Source organism: Camelus ferus, chromosome 14 (assembly GCF_009834535.1).
Source record: "Camelus ferus isolate YT-003-E chromosome 14, BCGSAC_Cfer_1.0, whole genome shotgun sequence".
NCBI classification, from domain to species: Eukaryota; Metazoa; Chordata; class Mammalia; order Artiodactyla; family Camelidae; genus Camelus; species Camelus ferus.
Genome location: NC_045709.1, coordinates 12029461 through 12041401, shown reverse-complemented (window position 1 = coordinate 12041401; position 11941 = coordinate 12029461). Strand labels below are relative to the sequence as shown.

At 46.7% G+C, this 11941-nt stretch overlaps 1 long non-coding RNA gene across 1 annotated transcript; it reads right to left on the bottom strand.

The window, feature by feature from the left end:
- Positions 1-700: 700 nt before the first annotated feature.
- On the bottom strand, positions 701-8139 carry LOC116668551. The gene is made up of 3 exons (XR_004325688.1): positions 8044-8139; positions 6898-6999; positions 701-6185 (listed from the first exon to the last, which is right to left on the bottom strand). It is a non-coding gene; the product is annotated as an uncharacterized LOC116668551 (long non-coding RNA).
- Between the last annotated feature and the right edge of the window lie 3802 nt (positions 8140-11941).

Genomic DNA, 11941 nt, shown 5'->3' with positions numbered 1-11941 from the left:
CAATGTGGAGATGACGGAGATCGCCCAGGGCTGTGTGTGGCTACCGGTGCTGGGAAAGAGAGTCCAGCAGAGCAAACAGAATGAGCCCCCATCCCATTCCAGGTAGAGGTGGACACTGAAGGAGGCTCCTGCCACCGGTATGGACAGTTTACTGACAAGCAAGACAGCCGGGCGTAGATGAGGACATTGCAGGCACAGTGCTAACCCCTTTGTGGACATAACAGAATCTGGCTTTCAAATAGCCTTAGGAAGCAGGTTCTGTTGTTGCAGATGAAGAGACTGAGACTCAGCTTAAGTGTCTTCCTAAAGGTCACATGCACAGGCTATGGAAGAGACAGGACTAAATCCCTGTGGACTGGCCCCAGAACTCCATCACCTTAACAACCTCCCGTCCAGATGAGTTCTGGGCACGCCTTCCCCCCATCCAAGCCTGGAGTCCACTCCATCCTTGCTGCAGTGTTTCAGCTCTCCAAGGCGCTCGGTCATCTTCACATGTGCTCTTGACTCTTCTGTCTTTAAAAGTCCTTTCACACCAAAGTCCTCCAAGTCCCGGCCAGACTCTTTCTTGCCGTCATGGCCAGAGTCCTACAAAAAGCGTGCATCGCGGCCTTCTCACCTCCTCCTCACTCCCCACACTTGAGTTATCAGAAGCTTCTGATCTCACCAAAATCACCAACCATCCCTGTTTTGCTAAGCAGGCTTTTTTTTTTTTTTTTAGTTACTATTTTCTTTGATTTCTCAGCGCTTTGACACTGTTAACCAGCACCTTGTTCTAACCTGCTCTTCCTTTGCCACCTCTCCGGCTTTCCCTCCCAGTTCTCTGGCTGCCTGACCTTGTCGACCTCAGGTGCCCCTGCAACTCTGCCTATCCCTTCCATGCTGAGGTTTCTCAGGATTCTGTCCTGGACCCTCCCTCTCACCTGGACCCTCTCTGGGAGGGGTTTTGCTCAATCTTGTCAATTATTATTATTATCATAATCAGTCCTGCCTGACTACTTTCTAACACTATCTGAACAAAAAGTTAGAGACACACAATGAACAGAGAGATGACATGGCCCTAGGGATGGGTCGGTGACAATATAGTGTCCAACTCCACCTCAGTGCTTCTCAACCCTAGTTGAACTTTAGAATCACCTAGAGAGCTTTAAAAATATAGGTCAAGTGAATCAGAATTTCCAGGTACAGGGTCAGGCATCAGCATTTCCCAAACATTTCTCAGTAAATTCCAATGTACATCCAGCTGAGAACTTCTCTTTCACATACAGGCAAGCTTGTGCACTTTAAGCCACTATCTTATTGCCTGTTGGGAGAAAGGGGCAGGAATGAGGGGCTGGGATATGGACAAGCCCTGAAAGAAATCTTTTGAGGGTCTGAATGTCCTAATATGCAATCAGACCTTTGTCCAGTAATGTGTGTCGTAATTTCAATTTGACATTTTCCATTGGGTGGAGCTGGGAAAACTAGAGCACGAGGCCCCCCAGAAACCAGTCTTGTTCTTTTACAGGAAAATTTCCTAGTCTATGTGGCACAGATAATAATGACAAAACACATTTCTAGAGCAGATTACAGCTATCAATGCAGTTTCCTAGGCATTACCTCAGTGGAGACTTGCAGTCGCTTTTATTTTTTGGTTTTTTTTTGTTTGTTTTTGCGTTGTGGATATTTACTCCAACGTTTCCCCATTGAATAGCTTTAGTGAGGTATAGCTGATATACAATAACCTGAATATGTCTAAGTGTTGGCTTGATCCATTTTGGTACATGAAACCATCACCACGATCAATTGGTAAACATACCCATCACCCCCAGAAAATTTCCTCAGGCTCCTTCATAATCACTCCATGCAACCTCACCCCCAGCTCCAGGTGACCACGGGCCTGCTTTCTGTAACCACCGACTAGTCCACATTTTCTAGAGTTTTACATGAATGGACATACACAGCATTTGTCTGTCTCTTTTCATTCACCATAATTACTCTGAGATTCATCCACGTTGTTGCTTACTAGTATTCCATTTTATGGATAGCTCATAACTTACTTATTCATTCTCCTCTAGAAGGACATTTGAGTTGTTTCCAGTTTATAGCTATAAACATTCATGTGCAAGCCTTTGTAGGGATATATGCTTTCAGTTCTTTGGAGGTAAATACCTAGCAGTGGGATGGCTGTATCATAGGGTAAGTGGGTGTTTAAGTTTTTAAGAAACTATCAAACCATTTACCAATGTGGTTGTACCATTTCACATTGCCAACAGGAGTATGAATTTCCAGTTCCTCCAACTCCTCATCAACAATCGGTATGGCCAGTCTTTTTAATTTTATCTATCCTTATAGGTATGTAGTGACATCTCCTTATGATTATCTCTTTAATAACTAATGATGAACTTCAACCCTGACCCCACAAGAGCTGTATATCTCCAACATAAATTATAAACCTAAATATAAAAACAAAAATTATGAAACATCCAGAAGAAAACACAGTTGCAAAACATATTTGCAGTATTATTAGGCAAAGATTTCTTAGCTAGGACACAAAAGGAAAAACAAAAGCATTTATAAAATAATATGCTGAACTTTTTCAAAACTAAAATCTTTTGCAAAACCTCCTTAAGATATTATTAAGAGAATGGAAAGGTAAGCACAGTCTGGGAGAGATTTTTGGAAAGTGTATATTTGGTGATTTTTGCTAAGTGTCTATCTGGTGAAAGATTTGTATCTAGAATATATGAAGAACTTACAAAATTCAATAAAAGAAAGCAAACGATCCATTTTTTTAAATGGGTGAAAGATTTGAACAGTCACTTCACCAGATATGATAACAAATAAAAACCCAAAAATATGCCCAACACCATTGTCCAAAACACCACTTTTAAGGTAAGCCAGGTAAGGGTCATTATCATCATCATCATCTCCATTTTGCAGATGCGAAAACAGTCTCAAAGAGGTCACGTGACTTAAGATGGTACAACCAGAAAGTAGAAAGTCTGGACCAGAGTCTCTGGCTCCAGCCCAGTGTCTTTCCATGACACAGCCAGCAATTCAGAGAGCCAGCAGCCACTCCAGGGCAGCATCCTGTGAGAAGAGTTGGGGGTGTGCAGGATTGGGCACACGTCGTTGGCACACAGAGACAGCAACACACACAGGAGAGGAGAGGAGAAGGCAGGGGCGGGAATGTCTAGGCTAACGAGGGCTAGAACTCGCTGAACCCTAGGAGTACTCAGACTCTAAAGGGTTGGGAACATCACCAAGCAGGTGAAGAGTCAAACTCCAGAGACAATCACGTGTGCCAGAGACCAGTGCAGGTTGGGGGTCAACTCCCAGGCAGGTTATCCACGCAGCAGACAGAAGCCTCAGTGCTGCCTGTGATGAGTAGCTGTGGCAGAGAGAGGAGCCTTGGAGCTACACTGGAGAGATGAGTAGATTATCATGACCAGAACAAAGTCAGAGCCAGGCACAGCCCTGGTGCACTAGAGGCGGCAGAGGTAAGGAGGAAGGTGCCCTTCATGACCACTGAATACACTGCGGGGCACAGATGGGGCAGGAACCAGAGGGTGGGATTGATCTAAGCAGGCCACTCCAGGGAGGTGACATTCAGTTGCTCTTGGAGGCTGATAAATAAAAAGTCACTGGTAGGAGTTGTGGGTCTAATGTGATTCATTTTAGCTTCCTGGATTTCAGTTCTCAACTTCTGTTTTAATTGCTCCTTGATTAAATGGTCTCAAAATGAATAACTGAATTTTTTTTAAATATTACTCATCTACATGCCTCTAATCACATCATTGATCTCACTAATCAGCAGTCTCAACCTTGTGCCTGACGATGCTGTCTTACAGGTATTGGGGGAAGCCCACAGCCAACAGAAGGTCCTGGACTTGCAAAAGAAACCACTCTTTGCCATTCTTCCACAAGAAGGTGGGCATTGCCTGTCAAGACAGAAATGCAGGGGACAAGTGGCACGTGGTGGAGGGGGTTTTGAAAATGCAATATCTCAAATTAAACACACCAGGTGCGGTGCTTTTTTTAAATCTGCATTAACTTCAGTTTCCTTTTCTGTGCTGTTAACAGATCATTCAGTTTGGTTTACAGGTTCTGTTATTTACTATTAACTACAAGTGGCCTTTGAATTGGTCTTTCCTCTCAACAATTTGCCATGCCTTACACTGATTTTAGAAAATTATTTTAACTTTCAATTTTAAGTTTTAGTTTTACCCTAAAAGTTGGGCTTTGGATACAACAGGTTTAAGGCCAAAGATCTCATGGAAATGCAAGAGCCCCTTAATAGACAGTTACTGGTGGTAAGTTTCAGAATGCGTCATCAGTCACTAATTTCTTCTGCTCGGAGGCCTCCCAAGCCCAGCCACGCCATCCGCATACTTAAGCTACCTTCCACCGTCCTGCCCCAGCCATGTCAGGCCAAGTCACAGTCAGAAGCATGTCACAGACTGGAGAGAAAGCCCCAAAGGTCTCCAGTGACATTCCAGTACTGTTAGAGTCCAGGCCAGGGCACCCAGAAGAACATCCATTTGCACAAGTCCAAGACAGTCTTCTGTGAGCATCCAGCAAAGGGCCCCAGGCTTGTGGACTTTGGACCCAGAGCTGGGTCGTGAGCGAGGCCAGACACAGCCCTGAGCCAGCACTTCCTCCCTGTCTGTACCCAGATCCGACCTGATTTCCTTTGTGATCATTTCAGATTCACTCAAGGAACTGGTTTCCTTGGGCAGGACATTTCTGAGAGGTCAGGAGCTCTGTCTCTTGAGCCTTTAGCAGGGGGTGTCACAAAATATCCCCCTGGCTTCCCCCACCTCCCAGAAAGCTATAAGTGCCACTGCAGAGCAAGAAGGCATGCAAGAAGCATGGTGACTAAAAAGGCACCTTGTGTCAGTAACATAACCTAAAAATAGCATTTGCCACTCTCATAGGCTCGGAGCTCTTACATGAACTTTGGCCTCATTCCCCGAACGCCAGTTAACCTAACATCCTGGAGGTCATCTGCCGCTACATTTTCCACAAAGCCATAAAAATTACAGCTGTTGAGCTGGACGGGCCGTTAGAGATTGTCCATGCCACCCTCTATGTGATCGTCAGCCACAGATGAGAAACAATGATGACAACGCCATTTATCGACCATAGACCGTGTCCCAGGAACCACAGGAGTGCCTCCTTTAATCCCCCAATGGCCCATCAGAGTTGGGACTTTATTGTGCACATCTGACAGGTGAGGCTTTAAGAGTGGCTAAGCAATGTGTCCAATGGCACACACTGAGGAAGGGGCAGCACCTGGGTCCCAGCCTTGCTCCCTCGAGCTCTGAACCACTGCAATATATTGGCTGCTTCTCCAGCCATTGAGACTCCATGAACTTCCAGAACTCCAGAATCCCAGTGGGACTCTCTGATGGCTGCAGCTTTCCATTCCCACACAGGGCAAATCACGTACGACCCCCAAGAACATTGCACCTACCTCCTGGACAGGCCCAACACAACTGCTACTTCTTAATGTTTCTGTTAAATCATAAAATGCTAGAGCTGCAGGGGTCTTTTGAGGATGTTTGGCCCAAGTCTTCATTTTAGAAATGAGGATGCAATGGCCTTCCCAGGACCCCCATGGCTAGAAGGCAGATGAAGGAGTAATGTTTTGGAGTTTAAAATGGTACGCTGGTTTATCAACTCCATTCCCTTTTTTCCCCCTAAAAATGCAGTTGGACCTACAACCTGGTGTTAGAAGCAGATAAGAAAGATCATCGTCCTTTCCTGAAAAGAATTCCCTCTCCAGTTGAGATTATTAACCTTTTGGAGGCTTTGACTTTTATTCCAGAATTTATGGAACATGTAGCTCAAGGGTATAATGTGCCTTAACTTGAAAAAGGTCAATTCCCTCTTCGGGGATTTCTAGCAATCGTATAATAATGCTGTACGTTAATATGGAGCATTTTCCAGCAGGCAAACAGAAGCATCAGCATTTAGTATCTCTCAGTTATTTTTTGAAGTGAACGGTCAGTGGATGGGTAGGTCCCCGAGTTCAGAGCAAGGGGAATACGTGGGAAGTCAGGGGCAGATCAAGGAAGCAGAAGACTCAGCCCCTCGCTGCAAGGGGTTTAGAATCTTTGAGAATTTTCTTCCCCTTTTCCCCACAAGAAACAGCCAAGGAAAAACCAAGAGCCATATATATTCTTTGAGCCAGCTGGTTAAATCTAGAGAAAAGAAAAGAAAAGTGAAAAGGGGGCAAATCGGAAAATGATGAGACTAACAGAAAGGAAAGAGAGAAGAGGAAAGAACGTGATCAGTGAGGTGGGGGGAAGAGGAGGAAACAGTGCTACATCCCGGGGACGTCCCATCTCCGCAGGGGTGTTCACGGACGCGGACAGGGAGGGCCTCCGAGTTAGCAGGTAGAACCCCCAGTCCAGACTTAATGGCGAGGAGCCGAGCTCCAGTCTTGCAGGGAGGAGTGGGAGCCAGGGTCTGATACAACAAACACGCCAGGAATTGGACACCTTGCGGGCTGGGCCAAGAGGGAGACAGAGAAGTCAGAACAAAATGAGCCCTCTAGAGGTGACCGACGAGCATTTGGGCTAAGGAATCAGGACAGAAGCTGAGTCACCAGAACTGAGGTCACAAGGACTTGCATCTTGGAGTGAGACCGGAGCACACCGATGGGAATCAGGTCACGAGCTCGGGGCTGGACCAGCGGCAAGGCTTACATGAGGACGACCTGCAGAGCGCTGGCTCAGCGCTTTCTAAATCCCTTTTGTCCATGGTCAAATCTGGTTTGAGAGACCCAGCCAAGGCTGCCTGGGCAGGGAGAGGGGAGGAGTCGAGGGGCTTGAGGTGTGAAGGGCAGTCGGATGAGAAGACAGGTGTGAGTGGACAGGTTCAGGAGGATCATTACCGAGGGCCCTTACTGACCTTGTCAAACAGAGGTCCATCCAGAATCAGAGAACCCCAAATGCAGCAGGGTTAACCTCCAGGCAAAACAGGGAATGGTTAAAGAAACTGGAAATGTTCAGGCTGGAAAAGAGAAAATTCAGCCCAAGGGAAGCCGTAGATGAATTCAAATATTTAAATGCCACATGAAAGTCTAGATGCATCCTGTGTGTCTAGTCAAACAGAACGGAGCCCAGCGGGTGGAATTCCCAGGGAGCGGTTTTTAATCTCAATAGAAGGAAAGTGTCAGTACAGCCTGCCTCTGCTGGCTCCAAAACACTCACTCACTTTGTATCCATTCAACAAGCACTGACGGATCAGGGTAACTATACACCCTGGTTTACCCAGCACAGTGCCAGTTTATGCTGCACTATCAGCTCCCAGCCTTCCTCCCAACCTGGTTTGAATAATACGTTAGATGCCCCGACTCACTGAGCACCTGCTATATGCCAGGAATCAGACTGAACACTGAAGACACAATTAAGCACCATTCCCGGCTCTGTCCAGCTCATAGTCTAGTTAGAAAAGGAGACACTGAAAGAACAAACTAGCATATGATATGGTAAGAGCTGTATGAGCAAAAGAGCTGGGGTGAAGACATTAATTTTAATATCAGGGATGAAAAGGCATTCACAGCTCACTCAATACCACCTTCTTCATTCACTCACTTAATCCGCATTGGCTGACCAGTGCTGTGTGCCAGACACTACGCAGGTACTGCTGACACAGCACCAAACAAAACAGAAAGCCTCCCTCCCCTCCTGAAAACTGTGCAGCAAATGAGCCAAGCTTATAAAATTCCCTTTCGTTTTTGAAGAACCTACTTAGGGGATAAGATTTTTTTCACATCTATTTGGCCATACTGTGCCTTTGGAGACTCCCAATCGTCAGTCCTAAATCTGGTGATCTCCAAATGGCACTTTCTACTATTTCTTTAAAGCCATTAGTGAGGCAAGGGACAAGGATGGAGGTCTGTGGAGTCTAGAGGTGTTCTACTACTAATCAGCACTACAGAGGATACGACCAGGGGTGATATTCAAAATACTTAGCAGCAGACATCAACCAGTCAGCATGGACACCGTCATAGGCAGCTAAGCCAAATGCCAGCCCTGGGCAGAAAAATCCTACCTGCCACGAGTCTCTCTACCTGGAAGAAGGCACCGACGGCCCCGGCCCACCTCCTTTTATAGACGGTTTTATTCTGCATATGACAACGCCAGGCCCACAAGTGGGACTTTAGACAGCTGGTCTAGAGAATACGCCCTAAATACACATACTGCAAACCCGGCGGTGACTCCACCGTCTCCTATGACAACTATCTCTTGAGTCAGCTAAAATCTCTGGCTGCTGTTTTCACATATCCTTTCCCATTTAATGCTCCTTTAATACCCAGAATGAGTTCAAAAGTGCCCAGTGTCTGCCTTTCTTGCTTGGGGCTTTCTTTGCCCGCCTCCCAGGGGACTGAGGAATTCTAAACATGTGTCTGTCTGTGGCTCGGTGAGGCCGCTGGCATGTCCGGCCACACGTCTTATTGGGGTCTACGTCCCGAGAGGGACCAGAGGGAAACGCCACCTGAGATGTCTGTCAAGAAAAAAGTGGGAAGGAAGGTGATATTCCTCTTCTCCCACTGATAGCACCCCAGCCCCAGTGTATTCTGTCAGCTTCATAAGACCTTAGACACATAACTTGTAAATTGTATTAAACGTTAAGAAAACCACTTCAAGTTTTCAGCAGCAGAAGTAAAGAACATGTTTTTGGTTCATAGTAAATCTCCCGTCCAAGGGGTAGAGTCTTCTGCATTTATCCCTGGACAGAAGGAATGCTTTATATAACTTCATCTGTTTTCTATCTGTTCATTCAAGGAGCGTTTGTGGAGTGTCTATTCACATCATATACTTTCTTCACCTCAGAGTAAAACTGTGGTCCCTAAATTTTGAAGGATCATGAATCAACCTATATTAAGGGAAAATAATGAGCTGTATCCATCACCCTTTATAAATTTGGAGAAAATTCAACTACTTACTACTTCCTACTGCCTACGGTACTGCTCAGTATTTCTGACCCTGGCTCAGTGGTTGGAGGGGTTTTATCAGCTCTCATATTAAACAGGGTCCTTTCTAGACGGCCTTCTCAGACTGACCCCTGGCGCCTGCCCTCATGCTTGTGAGCTGAAGCGAGTAAAGAATTGTGGATTGTGTCACAGTCCTCCTGAGAGGCCAGATCAGAGGCCAACTCCCATCCCTGCCTCCTTCTCAGAGGCCCTGGACAGGTCGGCCTTCCAGGCTCCTGGTTTTCATGGTACCCAGAGAAGATTCTGGTTGCTTCCAGTACCAAACCATTTCGGGGTGGGCTTGGAGTCAGCTCCAAGGGGCAACTTCTGAACATACACCTTGATGTCTCCTCAGCATTTCCCTTCGGCTCTGTAGCCTCGGACAAGATCCTAGAACTCTGTGACCCTCTAAAAGTTGTAATAATAGCGGCTAACCCAGAGGGCTGTTGTGAAGATAAAATATTTGCCTTGTGTGGACCCTACCCGCATTCCTCATTGCACACCGCCCCCAGAGGCCAGGACAGTGACAGGACGGGGGGAAGGGGTGCAGTAACAAATGTACCATCTGCCTGGTTCTCTGTTCCAGGAAATCTGGTCACATTACCCGGAAAGCTCATCCCAAACACTGTTAGTCACTTGCCCCATCCAAACCAGGCGTACTGAGCACTCAGTCTCCACCCAGCTTGGCTTTGCCAAATGGGTGACTAACACCCCCAAAGTAGCTCGTGAGTTCTGCCAACTGGCTAATTATCCCAGTCTCCCATGAGGAGCCCCAATACATTCCATAGGTGGGAGGAGAATTGCTCTGATTTAAGGAGATGTTGCCAGTGATCCCACCCTCCCCCCCTTCTGCCTTCAGCACCTCTGTGAGACTCTGAGAGCCATTTGAAAGCCCCCACCCTGGGCCACTCCACAGAAAGCATGACACTGGGGGCCCCTGGGTGGACAAAGCCTTTCACCATCATTAGCACCCAGACACTGGGCTCTACCAGCCACCAAGAGGTCATATAATCAACACCTTCCCAAACCCTGGGCAACAAGAACACTCGAGAGGCATAGCTCACATCGGTTTCTTCCATATAAAATACAACTTCTTTTTTTATTTTTTCCTGCTTCCTATCTGGACCAATATAGGGCCTCCAGCTGTTCCCGTCAGTCAAATCACCAGTATTTCCTTTCCAGGAATACGTTTTTCCTGAAGCAGCATTTTAGCACCAGATTAGCCCCTAATGCATTAGTGCTTTTTGTCACCTAGCAATATTTGTCATCCAAAGGGCTGAGTAACACGGTTACCATCTATCGGGTTCTATTTGTTTGCTGCTCTCAGTCAATTGTCTCACTGTAACCTGCACTTTAACCACACAAAATGGCTCAAAACAAGAAAGCAGCACTATCAGAGCTCGGAAATTCTTAGTCACTGAGCTCCGTCTCTTCACTAGTATCTGTCCCCTCCCCCGCCCCCACTTTTTTTTTTTTTACCCCAGAACCAATTTTTCAAAGAATGTCACTTCCTGGACACATAGCAAGTGTTCAATAAATATTTGATAATGTGATTTAAATCACTGGACATGAAAGGCTATTCCAGAGAGTAGAGATTTTCATTGTAGAATTTTAGACCCATCAGGGAACTCATAAGCGACCCAGAACAAGCCCTTCATCTTGTAGATGGGGAAAGTGAAGTAACTCACCCATGTTCCCACCCACCTATTTAAATGATCATCACTGAGACCTCCTTCTTCCAATCCACATGACATCAGGCTTTGCAAATACCTCACCTGTTCTCTCCCATGTTCCAACCAGAAAACCATGTTTTGCTATCACTTTGACCCTAAGAAGTTGATTAATATAATCTTTTCATTTCAAAAGGGTCACTTTACAAAGCTGGCAAATCAAAAATGAGAATTTCCTTGTTTGTCCAAGACAGTTCATTCAAGATTTCACCAACCTGGCTCTATGCCAGAATCATTACCTGGATAGTTTTCAAAAACTTTCTCCACCACATCAATCTCTGGGCTTGGCAAGACTTGAGACTGTCTGTTCGTTGCTGGTTTGGGGTTGGTTTGGTTTGATTTTCTGTTTGTTCCCCCCGTCCCTGCTCCACTTTAGGCTGGGAGACCGCAGGTCTAATCAGTGTCCGTTGCTTCATCACACCCACGTGTGGATGGCGTGGAGCGTGCACTTTAAGAGCTGAGGAGCGTGGTGGGGTTCTCCTAAAATCATCCCTCAAAATATGAGTCAAAAACAGTTGAACTATGATGACAATAATGGTGAATATGAAGCCCACTGGCTAGATCCTTGAAGGTAAATTTGTTCCAGTCCCAGGGCCCTTGGCCCCTGGGGAATGTCCCCCGGCGCTGCCCTTCCTGGCATGTGAACAGCTGGCGATGCTGGGCAGCCAGGGCTGAAACCTCGGGCGGCAGCCACAGCAGAAGGGGACGTCATGAGGCCAGTGTAATTTAAAACCTACATATGTCAGCAGACAAACTCCTGTCAACATATAGTTCCAGCACTTTCTCTCTCCTTTGGCTCTAATTCTCTTTTACCGCGTCCTTTCCGAGTAATTCCACGAGTTCTGAGAACGTCCAGAACTGCACGCGGCCAGGACTGGGACCGATTTATCCTGAGTGAGCTGTCAAGCCACACTTCATGCTTTTTTTCAATTGGTTTAGGTTACTAAGCAACCTGCTGGTCCCTCAGGATAACGACCTGACTCTGATTCCCAGGGAGGCAACGCCACGTGGGATCCTGCGTGAAGGAGCACCAGGGGGGACATGTGCCAGCCTGGGAGTGAACCCCAGCTGTGCAGTTGCCCTGCGTCAATCATTGGGCCTTTGTCTGTAAAATGGGAGTGGGGCCGGCTCCCCAGCTGGTTACGACTTGGGATACTGCACATCAAGCACCAGGTTGCTTTTATTTAGTGTCCACCAGAGAGCTCAGAAGCCATGGTGGCAGGGAGTGAGGCATGGGAAGATCCAG